The sequence below is a fragment of the Parus major genome, chromosome 2, assembly GCF_001522545.3.
Source record: "Parus major isolate Abel chromosome 2, Parus_major1.1, whole genome shotgun sequence".
Taxonomy (NCBI): Eukaryota; Metazoa; Chordata; class Aves; order Passeriformes; family Paridae; genus Parus; species Parus major.
In genome coordinates, this window is record NC_031769.1 from 100945632 (window position 1) to 100960537 (window position 14906).

Below are 14906 nucleotides of genomic sequence, written 5' to 3' on the forward strand. Positions count from 1 at the left end.
TTTTACTTCTCTCAAGTTCCCCAGGAGGAGAGGAAAGATAAAAGCAGAAGACTGTATGTTACTTTTATAGGTGTGACAGTGAGACTTTTCTGCCTTCCCACATGAGTTAAACCATTCAGCATGAGTGGGCAACCATTAATCTGTAACAGCTGCTTTCAGCTCTTTATAGATTATAGATTGAAAGATTTGAGAGCAATGCAACATTTACTTGCTTAGCTTGTTTTACACAAATACTTAAATTTATTTATTTTTAAAAAAACCATGAAGAGCAGCATAGTCAGTCTGCTTTTTCTTCCCTCCCTGCATCTGCTGCTTGGCATATGCATTTTGCAGGGAGACATCAGTGGGTGGTTCTCATAGCAGCACCCACCCAAGGGGTTACCAGCAACTCTGGTAAAAGAGACCAGGCACAGATTTACCAGGTAAATGACCTGAAGCTGTCTCCACCTCTCACTTTCTCAGCATGACACTGGAAACTGGGAAGTTTCTGTTTCAGCACAGTGTGTTGCTGTCAATTCAACACATTGCATGTATGGCACAAGAAAATGAGTTCTGTAACAGCTGAGGAGAACAAGGAATGAAAAAACAGAGGGGAAAAGACAGAAGAAGGCCAAGATGACAACTTGCCGTGTCCTTTGACACAAAGATAATGGCAGAGAGACTTGGCCCTCAAATCCTCATCAGAACTCATGCTCCACCTGACCATGAAATAGGATCTGTGCACTATGAACAGTCAAAAACCCACAGAAAATGTGAACTAAATTATGAAAGCAGGATGGAAAAAAAAAAATCTAACCAACCACTAAAATCTACTGACATTAACCCAAAGAAGCAAACAAGAAAGATGCATTTTTCATACAATGAATGATATGTATTTCAACAAACTGAAGGCTGCAACCACTATTGAAACATGAAGAGAAACTGGAAAACCCCAACTACCACTTCACAAAAATCACTCTCTCCAGGAAGGCACACACGTTGTCTGATGCTATGTAAAATGACACCAGATATGTTCAGTGGGTTTCTCTGACTTGAGGAGCTTCAAGCAAGGTCAAGGGTCCTGCACTATCTAGCTTCTATAAAACAACAACATATCTGGTGACAGCTGTTTTTCTGCCCTGGAGTTTCTAGTTTTTCCTGCAGAGTTCAAGACATACAGAAAATATTGATTTCATTTTACTATGATTTTATTTGCCACTAAATTGGAAGTATCCTTAAAACACAAGTTATAAGGAAATAGTTTTAAACAAGTCACACAAAATTAAACTCATCCATAAATCACAAAACCAAGTTGAAGTTAATCATGTTATTATACCAAAGAAGCAACATAATTAACAATAAATACTAATTCTAATGCACAGTCATGTAGAGTCATTTCCCCTTCAAAAGAAAACATGGGCGAGGTGAAGCTTATGTGAAAGAAAAAGAAGTTTGTACGATGCCCGAAGAAGAACATGCTATCATGCCTTAAAAATTACTCAGCCATAAATAATTACTTGAGAATTACTTCAGGTAATTGACAGTTCCTTAAGATTCCTCAAAGTTTGAGCTGCTGATAAAGCAGCTTCTGTGACATGGCACGGCAGTTACCAAAACCTAAACTTGGAACGAAACATTTCAAACTACTATTTCAAAACTACTATTTTTATTAGTAATATCTATATAATATACTAAAATATAGTAATATACTAGTAATATCCTTCTAGCAAAAATGGCTGCAGATAACAGGAGATAAGCAGTGGGTTAATTAGGATTTTGGAGAATGAATATTTTTTAAAAGCCACATTATTTCTTACCTAGTACAATAACTTATTTAGCCCTGATAATCAGAACCGCTGATCAATCACAAGCCATAAGCCAGTTTTAAAGTATGTTACTGCAGTTTTCAGACTATTGAAGGACCCCATACCAAATCTCAAGGTTATATTACACCCACCCATATTACTATTCCCATTTCTCTAGTTGCAACATCAGGAAGCCTTATATATAATAACTTACCCAGAAATAGGGTAAGTTATTCCCTAGGGAAAAACATACTGCCACACACTGATTAATTCTAGCACCTAAACTAGCTCAGCTCATTTGGAGTGTGAACAAACTCCTCTACTCCACAGCCTGCACAGTACACCCTCCCTTCCACATGGGGAACCTGCATCCACAGTTTACCAGGACTTTTATGAGTTACCCATACAACTGAAGAACTGTGTAAATATTTTTAAATGAAATTTTTCTGCTGTTCTCATGGAGAAAGAGATGAAGGGAAAGGACTAGGCAACACCACTGTAATTTCTGCCTTAATCTTCAGTTCATGAAGAGGGAAACCATGGGAAGATATGATGCATATACAGTTCCCTACACAGAGAACTGTCTCCTACCACACTGTCCCCTCAGACCTCCAAGTGGCTGGTAGAAATCCTGAGCTTCACAGTCTGGGTGTTCACAGAAACTTCCAGCAGTCCTTGAAGGCAACTGCTCCAATACCCAGCCCCACAGGACATATTTCCCATCTTCTTCATGCATATTTAGAATGGAAATTGGAACTAATCAATGCACTGTGGCAGTTACAATAAATTACTATTTCACTTGGGTCCCATAATCTTTTTCACCTTCTGCTGATTCTCAAATATACTAATCTCACCTGATTTTGAATGTTTTAACTGCTGTTCTACAATAGGAAATCTTAGTTTGATGAAATGATTGACTTACACGGCTTTGTGACGCATGCCATCCATTTACATACCAATAATTGTAACTGAAAAAAGAGAAGCCAAATCAGACTTCAGGAGGCACACATCATTTTGCTCAAATGATAAAGCTGGAGGAGTCTAAAATGTAACTCAACTTGGCTCCACAGAGGATTTGAGCATATTTGCCCTCTACCAAAATACAGGTGAGAAAATGTTATTAATAGTGGCTTCAGAATTCATGAAAGAGCTCTGGAATAAAAAGCTGTTATCATCATTACTATAACAAAGCTGTAAAATATCTGGGAGATTATTATCAATAAAGATTATCTTGACTGACTTCTCTTGAACATTACAAACTCATGGAGGCAAAGTTTAGAGTGTCTAATTATATGTTAGAATTCAAACAGTCCCACAGAATCACTAGCATGACATTTTATACTAGAACTCCAAGGAGAAAAAAGAAGCCAAATTTTTTCTTTAGTCTCTTTAGGGAGAAATATTTTCAGGGAAAATATAGTGTCTGGAACAGACAAAGACTAAGAAACATAATTGCTTTACGTTCCACAAGAAAAAATACAACCCAAGAGAGCAAGCTTTCCCTCCCTTCTGGGATGATAGCAAATGAGTAGGAGAGCTTCTTAATTGATTTAAGCCTAAGCATAAAGGAACGGTAATGAAGGTAATGAATTCAAGTATAAGAAAAGTTCAATCTATAGGCATTACAGAAGGCAGTTACAAAGGCTGCACAGAAAAAAAAAATAATAAATAATCCCACACCTACAACTTCTCCCAAATTCTTACTTCACCAGTGGACAAATGGCGGAAGACTATTTTTAGTCTGAAAACATGTTATTTACAATTTGATATATGAATACAGAATCATTTCTGTTATAACAATACCCACACATCCAGCTCCACTCTCTTTATTTGTGATTCACGTTTTGTTCTCCCTGACTCACTGCAATGACTTCAGTAACTTACCCAGGTATGCTATCTTTTTCCCAGTATGTAACAGACCCATTTCAGGTCGCTGTATGATAAATTACAAGCTCTCAGTGCTGACTGCCAACAGCTATTTCATTTAGAATGCCTAAAAATAACATATCAAATGAAAATTTGTTTATTAAACATACTAGCACATCCCACTACAATTTCTTTATGAAGAACTATTTCCATTAGCATTCAGAGAAGTTTTCATCACTCATGAATGCAACAATCTGAGCTCCCACAAATAAGAGTGTGTTTATGTTTATGTGTATTAAATAACTTGCTGTTTAATAGAAAATTTATTTTTACTAGCTATAGCCGTTAAAACTTTAATCTCAAGGTTTTTTTTGAGATTCTTAAATTTACCGGTAGGTCTTACAAACTCTCACTTTTTACATGAAAGCCTGAATATTTCCAAATACATTATATCTTATTGAAAAATAAACAAAAAAATAATTTACTAATCCCATTCCAGAAAGGAGGATGAAATTCATTATTTACAATATATCACTATGGTACTGGTATTAAGACCTACTAGAACAGGTTGTTGGAGCAAATTTGTAGTATCCTGTTTTCTGGGTGGGGCTTATTGGTTTTGGTTTTTTTGTTTGTTTTGGGTTTTTTTTTCTGTTTTGTTTAAATACAATTTAAAAAAAAATATATGGTTCTTTTAACTTTCTTTACTTTAGCCCTGATTTGCCACACAAAAGTCTGAGGCTTTACTTCTGATTAGGGCTGTTAGCTTTTCCTGCCCCTGGGACTTGAAGAACTGTGTGAACAGGATCCTTCATTCTTTGGAAAGAGGAAGCTGCCATAATCATTTAATGTTAGACCTGCTTGGACCACAAAGGCCACGTCCCCAGGGCAGAGCTATCTCACCTCCTTAGAACACAAGAACTATGGCCACAGAATAAATTCTGAGATCCAAAAATGAAAGTAACACATTCCATTGGCTGCTGAGGAACCTGTGCATTTTCAAATGCTCAGAGAAAGCTTTTAAAAAATACATTAAAAACTGCTACTTAAGCCAACTAATGAAAATATGTAACTGGTAAATCACTTGTAAAAATAAATTTTCTATTAAACAGCAAGTTATTTAATACACATAAAAATAAGCTTAATGTAACTTCAGGATATATGCAGCTTGAAAAACCCATATTCCTAGTACCAACATATTAAATGCATATACAGACAGCTTAAAGCACTTTAAAATGCACATTATTTTTCCATTTTAGGCAAGTTAGAATGAAAAGAAATAGGTTGATAGTTATTTAAATTACACTTAGTGGCTCTTACAAGCAATGAACTAACTCTAAGTCTTTTAAATGAACAGCAATTTAGCAGCAACAATCTATATATTAAACCTTTCAGAAATACTTTTAATAAAAACGCAGCAGCAATTCAAAGGCATTGAAGTTCTGGGATGTTACATCCAGCACCACCAGCAATAATTGCTCTCAAGGCATGTATCAACAATTTTGTGAGAAGAGAGTTAGAAGGAAACATCAGTCACCCTCTGTCCATATAGGCAGATTAGGCAGTTTTTCATGCATTTAATAGAAGAAAGGGTTTGCATTATCCCACTTCCAAATATGCACATTTACGTAACTGTGATTAGAGTTATACCAGCAGGATCTCAAATAAAACCAGCAAGACCAGAAGCAGTTTTTGTCTAAAATATGTGTAATATCTAAATAAAATAGCAATTAATACCTCAGGAAAATTGCTTTGCAGAGTTCATATTCCAGTAACTAAGACTATCTCTGAATTTCTGGATTTGTGTTTATAACCAAGACAACTGTTTGTCAGTCTAGATTAGAGGCATCACATACCTTGTGATTATCTTATATTTATTCCATCTGTGTAAGTTAATATTCCATTCAAGTAATAAGGCCATGCTGGAAAAATATTATTATTGTTCTATTTGGAATTATTCTGCTATGAGACAGAATTGCACTCCACATGTGTAACTATTATTTTACCTTTCAAAAAAGGTTTTTCCTTTCAGTATTTTAATGTTTGATAACTGAGCCTTTTCTTAAACCACATAACTCTCCAGAAATCCCTGTTTATTATGACTAAACCTAAATATTGGCTGGAGCTCTCAGGTAGTACTGTAAAATATTATTTAAGTTACACATCAAGTAGTCACATTATCAAATATTAAGCACTGACATCTATTTGAAGACACAGTTACAAACACAGAAAGTAAACAAAGACAATGCATTTTCTGCAGTCATTAAACTCCGTGTAATTTAACCAAAGCAGTTACTCTCTACTCATATACTGAAATTATTTTGTATCATTTTGACAGGAGAAAAATCTTTTATCATTACATAGACATTTTAAAAGTAAGAAAAATCAACCCAAAAACTAAACCCCTGTTCAATCTATTTCTTATTTTTACTTTAAATTCCAGAGCAGCTAAGAAGAGTTTATGTCCTCTAACAATTTGCCAGTGCTTACAAAATATGTAAAATTCCAAATCTTCTTTCCATTCATTTTTAATAACACACAATGGAATATAAAATGAGTTGTAGGAAACTACAGCCTCAGAAACATCTGGAGAAAACAAAGTACCAGGAAATATCTATCTAACAGGGAGTTTAATACTCTGGATAAAAATTATGGCAAAGATCCATGTATCCACTAAGCATTTTGTTGAACTCGCTGCCCTACTTATAAAGTCACTTACTCTAATACTGTATTTTAATTCTTTGAAGCACACAACACTTAATACTTCCCATCATCCTTCTATGTGTGTTCAAAATTCCAAGAGCTAAAACGAACACCTTGCTAGAAACTGAAGGGAACTTATACAGGAATTTAAATACTCTGGGGCTTGGCAATCTGCAGATGCCAGTCTCATGGAGGGGTTAGAAAGGAGCAAAGCGATGAGAAGAAAATAAGGAAGTAGAGTCCATAAGCTTAATTTTCATCGGTAAACACCATACAAAACATAGTGTAATGCAGGTCTTGCCTTTTCTATGCAACTAGATAACATAAGACTTAAAAACCAGTGCACTCATGTCCTACATTCCCTTCACTGCAAAAGTGTTAATCTTGGGAAGAAAGGCAACATGGGAAGAAGAAACTCCAACATGCAAGTTTGGGATCAGCCTGAAGTCTGTTCTGAAGCTTAAAACAAGCAGAATAGCAGGCAGAGCCAAAACAAAACTCAGTCCTACAAAGCAGGTAAGGAAGAAGCAGCCAAGAAAGAAACACAGATAGATTTGAGGATGACAAATCATTATGGGCTCGGCTACTGCCTCCTGGATAGATTCTTCCAAATGGGAGGAATGAATGGTGAGCAGAGAGGCAGAAAAGAAAGCTGTAAGAAACCCCTCAATACTGATAGTGCAATTCATGAATAAAGGAGTAATAGGAGTTATAATATTACCATAGGAGTAATAATCAGTAGTAAGGAAGGCACAAGTTGGTTCATGTAACAGGGAATATACAGAGGGGTTTGGCTGGAGGTTTTTCACTCTTAATTACTGAGACAGTCACAGTAATCAAGTCACAGTTTAACAACTCACCCTCCTCAGTGGTCTGCTTCCTTCCCATCATGTTCTCCTTGGATTTAATTTAAACTTTACTTGCGTTCTCCTTGCCTCAAAACAGCCTCAACAGCCTCTATTATTTTTTTTTTCCCCTTCTTTTCTAAAAAAAGCCTCTCCTAAACTCCAATTTGAACAAGGTACCTTCCAGCAGTAGCTTTGCACATTTTACCTACAGTATTCATGGTAAAGGTCAGTGTTTCTTCCTCCCAAAGGTCCAGCATAGCACAGAAAACTTGCTAAATTTATTTCATCAGTTCCCTAATTCTTACATATCCTTAAGCAATTCTATTGCTGCTGAACAGTGCTTCATATCAAGGCAGTCTTCAAGATCCAGAAACAGAGAAACAGTCCAACATCCTGCACTCTTGGAAGGAAAGCTGAATTTAATCAGCCCTCTCTGGCACAGGTCAACTGTTTCATTAACTTAGGTCTGCTAATCACCATTTTATTATTTAATACTCCAGAATAACTGGAAGACTAACACATCACAATGAATTTTTTGAACAGTGTACACTTGGGTTAATTTTTAAAAAAAGACAAGAATTTCAAAAATTTTTGACTGATAGAAGTAATCCCAGAACAACTTTTCTTATGAGTGACTTCATTAAATGAGAATATATATATATGCGGGGGTGTGGAGGGAAAGGTTTATGTGTATCCACTCTGAGTTATGTCCATAATTGTCTGCAGATAAACAAATTTTCTGGAAATCAATGTACATAGTCAATTCATTAATATTTGGTAACTTCTGAATACCTGACACACATATCAAAAACAGGGAGAAAGGGAAGAAGAAACAAGAACTATTATTACCTGTTACCACAAGAATTTTGTCCAGAGTTCAAGTTTTGTATCAACTTGTAATACAAAAATAATAACAGCTCTCCTGCATGGTACTTCTGACGCTATAGATATAACCTGCAAATTCAGCAGATGTGGAAGATGAAAACCCACTAATTGTTCAGGTTACTTGCAAACAAACTGTGCCAAGCTTTCCCTAGGTCTTGTCACGTTTTGCACTGTTTTCCATAATGAAGTTCCCAGTGGACTAATAGTATACAGTGTTAAAAAAAAGCAAACTTTCGAACTTTAATGCATCTATTAAAAGTTTTCAGAGCCCACATTGCCTTCATAAGCAGGAACAGTTGTTTGGAAACCAAATGCATGTTTCAGTGTCACAAGGACACTCTTGGCTGAGCAGACTCCACCTCTGCTAGACAGGTGATGAAGGAAGGCCTTTGGAGGACACCACCCATTATCACTCCTTGCAACCTGATGGATGAGCGGCACCACTACACAGGAAAGCATGTCTTCCCTCTATCTACACTACTTTTTTCCTAGTGCATCAACAGTTGCTTAGGGTTTAAGGGTTTTTCATAAAATAATCAGATTTGCTTACATCACCTTAAGTTTCTTTTCTGGTATCACTACCAACATGGTGTGTTTTGCTTATTGGCCTGAAGGGTTTCTGATTCAAGGGTTTTGAGTAATGTCATAACATAAAATTTCACAACTGCTCAGTTAAGTATTTTCACCAGAATTCAACAGAATTCAAGTGTTTTGAGTAACACTTCCAACACCATTTAGGAATTATGTAGCTCATACACAATTATAGAAGTGACGTTTATTCTTCCACCTACCCCCATCTGAATTAATTTAGTATTACTAACAAAATTCCCTGACATTTCTTCATGGTTACCAACATTTGGCTTTTTTATTCCAGTCTGGGTGGATTGGGAGGTGTAGCCTGCAGAGCAGCTTTGCTGGCCAGGCTTCTTCAGTGTTTCTCCAAGAGAGAATAAAAGGCTTATTTCTGGCTCCACTTTTACAGTGGCACCATCTCATACAAGTCATGGAAGGCTTTTCATGATTCAGAGGAGCTGCTGCACCACCAGGCATTTGACCACAGAGCCTGCTGTACCACTTAGTGCTGCTGAAGCTAACCTGTAACAGAAAACCTGGTACCCTAGGGGGGGAACCACCTTTAATGTACATTTCCACCACACTCCAAACACATTCAGCTGCACACAGCTTCCTAATAAAATCACTAGACTCAAAGGTTTCTGCCACCTCCAAAACCTCCCCAAAGTCAAAACACTTCACAGATAGATCAATTTCAAGATGACATTTTGCCTCTTGCATATGTTCACTGGGATTTATCATTAACAGTCCACAATTAATTAATTTCTCCTAGTCTCTGGTATCACTAATAACTGAAGATACCATAAGAGAAATCATAGGATCAGAGAAGCATTAGTCAAACCTATATTCAGACAAGAATAAAACCAGTAAGTCCATATAAAAAAGTGTATTATATGTATCAGACGATTCGTGTGTAAGGCATATAACGAGAGAAAAGGTTGCACCAAATATCACAGGTCCTTAGACACTGGCTAACACAAACACAATACACATCACAAACCTCCTACAGATGTTTTTCTGCTATATGGTAAGGTTACTGTGCATTTACTGAAAAACACCTAAACTTGATTAATGACAATTAATAGAAAATACTTAATATATGCTGCAAAAAATAGCACTAAATATTAACAATATTAATATTATTAATATTATTAATTATTTATATTATCAATATAAATAAATATGAACAAGTTGTGAGTGGGACACAAAGAAATTAACATTCCAAAAACTGGAAATAATATTAAATATTCACCAGAATTTAAAGAAAAACCCAAAATTTCACCTATGCAGTAATGTATAGTGTCCCATCCTATAGGACCTTAATTGTTCTTCTAACAGTAAAATCATCTCAGGTTATCTACAAAAAATCAGATCAGGATGCACATGCTTCAGGATGCATGCAATCTTGGCAAAGTCTTTAGCTAACTGATGTCATTAAAGCTTCTCTCAAGGCAATGGACTCTAGACAATCTGAGTGAACCAGATGGTTTGCCCAGTCTTGGAAGACTGAGTTATTGATAAACAAGAGGAAAAATGGTCTTGTGCACTCCTGTAGTACACAAATGCACCTACTCATCAAACATCAAGTACTTCAATGTTAAAACGAGCATCTTTAGGCCTACCTCATTGTACAGTTTACTTTAATAGTTCCACCTGTTTGTGTTACCAAGCTGTTACATGTGTATGATTTAACAGTTAAATTACTGCTTCATTATCTTAGTACTCAAAAATGGCCTAAATATTTTTTTCCTCAAGTGCTTCAAAACTTGGCAATGAAAATGATAATTATGGGGAAGTCTCAGAGAGTTTACAGCACAACAAAAAAATTCTTATGGAAGTCTAGAACTTTGTTCACCCTCTGGGTTACTGTATACAATTTACATAACAAGCACATGCACACACATACACAGTTTTGTATATCCTATAAATCTATTCGATTTTCATCATCTGCCAAGAGTAATTTCACTGGTTCTACATTCTTCCAAGGATGTTTTTGATATCTCTCATTTGGGTATGTGTGTACTCCTGAGGAAAACAATTTGCTTTCCAGAACTCCCTCTGACACAGGACTACATCTCTTCCTTTGAAAAAGTAATAAATAATGCATACAGGTAGTTTTGTATATAGATGAATAAAATCTTTCGTAGTCTTCACACCTTCAGCAAAAGATTACTGAGGATGCAAAAAAAAATAAAAAATACACTGAATAAGGTGAAAGACAGCTTTCAGGAAACAAAAGGAAAAGCCAAATCCAGGAAATAAACTATTTACATAAGGTAGGAGAGAGATTGGCCATTAAAGTGATACTGTTCTTAGCTTCTTGGCTGCAAATGAAGTAGTACACATCCTGCATGCATAAACCACAGTATGAAAGATTCCACCCTCTCCCTTTTTATCAAAAAATATCCATTAGTCCCTTGCTACTGATAAATCTGATGGTTCTGCTTACTAAAGCTGTCAGCCATATCCTGAGATCCTATTGTTATCTGCTTGCCATCAACAAATTCCTACTTTCAGTTCTCTATTCTGCAATAAAATTTATGTGTTTGAGAATTACATTTTAAAGTAACTATTTACATTTCAACCATGGTTTAGAATAAAGCCAGGAAAAATAAATTACTGCTGTGAAGTGATGACCTCTCTTTTCATCAGCTATAGCTGAGGAACCTCTCTCAAGAAAGGCTACTAACGTTGGGTCAAAGCACATCTGAAAAATGCAATTGCAATATCAAAAGATTGTGTTTGATATTAAAATGGATTTTCATTATATCTGGGTATGATTTGACAGCAATTTCCTGTAAATGATACTGTAGATCATTCTAAGGATAAGCAGGACACAGAGACAACTAAATGAACCCGCTGCAAATAATGAGAGGCAGCAGATGAGGATGGGAAAATGAAGAAATGGAGACAGGCCTCATAGGCTAAAGAAAACCAAGCCAATTCTTTGCAGCCAATATGATGCACCAAAAGCAGGTTACTTCCAGAAATGAAGTAACCCCTCTCTCCTATGATACAGATTTGTGTTTCCTATGCCAATTTACTGGACACTAAGGCTTTTCAGAAGACTGTCTCAGCTGCTTTCATTTGACCATGAATGGTTCAGTATTCCACCTGCTCATTTCTTTCCAACAGTAGGAGCACAGGAAGGAGCACAGGAATTTTTTCTCAACCATTCAGTAGGAAAGAGTCATCCCATACTGGCAATAACCTGCATTGTTCACAGATGTGAAAAAGAAAATGTAAGCAGATTAGACACATCTGTTAATTGTAGACATTCAGATTTATTTTGTTATGTTTATGTTTAGAACATAAGCTAGTGGAGATGTGATTCATAAACATACAATCTAACCAATGACCTTATTAACCAGACACTCATTACAATGACAAAACAAACTTGTTTGATGTATGATACTATGTGGTGTTCTTGAGCCCCTTCATTTGAATTTAACCTGAAATGGTATCACTGAAAATACCCACAATTTGCTGTCAGATTACCTGACAAGCTTGTGATCACAGCTCATGAACTAGAGAGTATGGCTGCCTAGTGGAATGAGGAAAAATGTTTTTCTGCACCATGCAGTAGGTAAACAGCTTTCTGTCTTCCCTTTCCCGAAAGAGCAAATACTGATCACAGCATCATGAAACAAATTTCATGCCTCAGTGGTCTAATTTGGGTAGCTAACATATGAATTGTGATTCCCTCAAGGCCCTTTCAATTGCAAGAAGTTCTACAATACTCCATAAATTAGCAGACTCCACGTTCCATGGGGAATAAGAGTGGGAAAGACTTGAAAAGAGAAAAAAAAAAAAAAAAAAAAAAGTGATGGAAGTAAAGTATAATTTATGGATTTCACTCAGGACTGCTTCAAGGCCTGGGCATTATTAGACTAAGAACATCTATGCTGTTTCCAGCAACTACTTTCTTAGGAAATACATGGAGACTAAAACAATTAATCAACTCACAATTATTCATTTGTTTTAAAGAACATATAGCCCTCACAGTCTAGCAGACTGTAAAAAGTAAAGAATTTGCTGATCAGATAAATGTGTACCTCTAAACTTGAACTCTGTTGCACAGAAGCAGAGAGGTACTAAATAAGAGACAGAAGTACAGTAGTGAAATCCTGGCACTACTGGAAACTGCAGAAATGTCACTGAATTCAGTGGGCTTGTGATTTCAACCTGGCAATTTACCTGTACTTCAGACTAACAGTGTGAATCTGAAGAAAATGACAGGTACTGGAAATCATTTGGGAGCAAATTATCTCACAGTATTCTGAAATTGTCAAATCCAAACAGATTAGGCCTCCCAATACAACTCACATGGCAGAAATGCTGAAAAGCCCCTGATAATATCACTCAACTGCGTTTACTTATATATTTATTTACTCTGATTTATCCTTAAGGTTTTATAGGTGTAATGAAACAAACCACTGAAAGGATAGTGGAAAAGGCTTACTCTTTCTGGTGAACTAAGCATATCATAGAGATTGCATGATTTGTTTGCAGTACCACTAAAGCCCAAATCCCTCTTACCTGAGTGCTAGCATAAACGTTCCCAGGGAATGGTGTTGACTTTATTCTGGCTCTAGTGTATATAAGAATGTCTTTTATTAAGATGTTTTGTAGTTGAATATTGAGTTTAGTGCTACTGGGAACGCAAAGATCCTCAACATCCACTTAACCAGTTATATGATGTACTGGATACCACGTTTTCTGACAGCTGGTACTGTCAGCTGCATTGCACTCACAGTCCTGCAGCAGTGTCATGAGATGTCACACACAGGCATATACAAAACTCCCCAGCATCACACCACGAGACCAGAGAGCCAGGTGATGAACAGACAGGTGCAAGGGCTGGGGATCTGTTACCCAACAACACCCTAGTGTGCTAAAATGCAGCTGATCCTGTAGGGAACTGTTATCTGATAGCCTCAATTTGCAGCATCCCACACATGGAGCTGTTTGATCAGTCTTACTGGAAGTTGAGCAGACATCTGTGGAAACTGGCAAACAAGTGGAAAAATAAATCCAAGCTATCCAGGAGATCCTGTCAACTTCTAAAACATTCTTATGCAAAGGCACACCTGGAATTTGCACAACCTTAAGCTGATTACCAGGGGGACCTATAGTTCTACAGGCAGAATAAATAAACAGTGGCCCTGTAGGAAGATAAAATTCCTCTAAAGTCTGTCTGTCTCTACTTTCTTATCCTTCATATAGAAAAAAAACCCTCATAATCATGTACAAACAAGGAATCAACTAAGATCAGATATTTTGGAATTTCTATGCTGTTAATAAAATAGTTTTGTATTACATAAAGTCTAGAAGGATATTTAATTTCTACAATGAAGAAATTAAATTTCAGCCTGGCTGAGAATTTACACATGTTCTAAATTCTGTGAAAAAAATTAAAGGTGTAAAGGTACTGTCCTGAAACATGAAAAACTGAATGGAATGAGGATTTCCTTACACTGAATTCTACCTTCAGTTTTACAATAGAGCATTTTGTCAAAGTTCAAAGGTCCTAGAAAGGATATAATTGATGAAATAGCAACCCATTATTTTCCCATACATGCTAAACCCTTTCATGGCTAGAAAAATTTTTCAGAAAATCTTGGTGGCTTAGGAAAGACAAGAGTCTAATTCTAGCAATTGAGCAGTGAATACTGTCTTTAAGGGGTTGGAACACTAGAAAAATATCAGCCTTGTATCAGCAAGATGTTGGAAATACCCATGCAAACCCAAATAAAACCAAAGGAGATATTCATTGCCTTCAATGCATTTGATCAGGCTCTTTCTGAACAGACATAACAGTTCATCATTCATACAGCGATAAATATGAGCCTTTGCTTTTCAACTGAATTTAATTACATTTTTGTGTGTTAGATTTCTTGTAACTACTTAGTTGTTTAACCTGACACACTTAAATGAATAATTTACAAAATGCAAATTCAATGAGAAAGGGTAACTATAGTAAAAGCCTGAAATTGTTTGAAAGAACAAATAGAGAATTTAATTTCTAAGTCCCACCTGTTACCATTGCCTATTTCACCTATCCCTCTTTCTCCACCTATTGCAGCTTTACCTGACTGATCTTCTCAGACATTGTTCTGCTTATTTTGACTGTCCTTACTTCCTTCTCACATAAAATGTCTCAGTTCTGGCATGCTGGTTTTCATGGGTAGAAATCACTGGGATCTGGAGGCCGCTGTACTCCTGATGCTAAGTCCAAAACACTCAC

The 14906-nt window shown here is 36.3% G+C and overlaps 1 protein-coding gene across 11 annotated transcripts in view; it reads right to left on the minus strand.

Annotated features, from left to right (window-relative positions):
• Positions 1–14906, minus strand: part of PTPRM (protein tyrosine phosphatase receptor type M) — a 441320-nt gene that overhangs the window by 277224 nt on the left and 149190 nt on the right. The gene's annotated exons all lie outside the window — the stretch shown is intronic.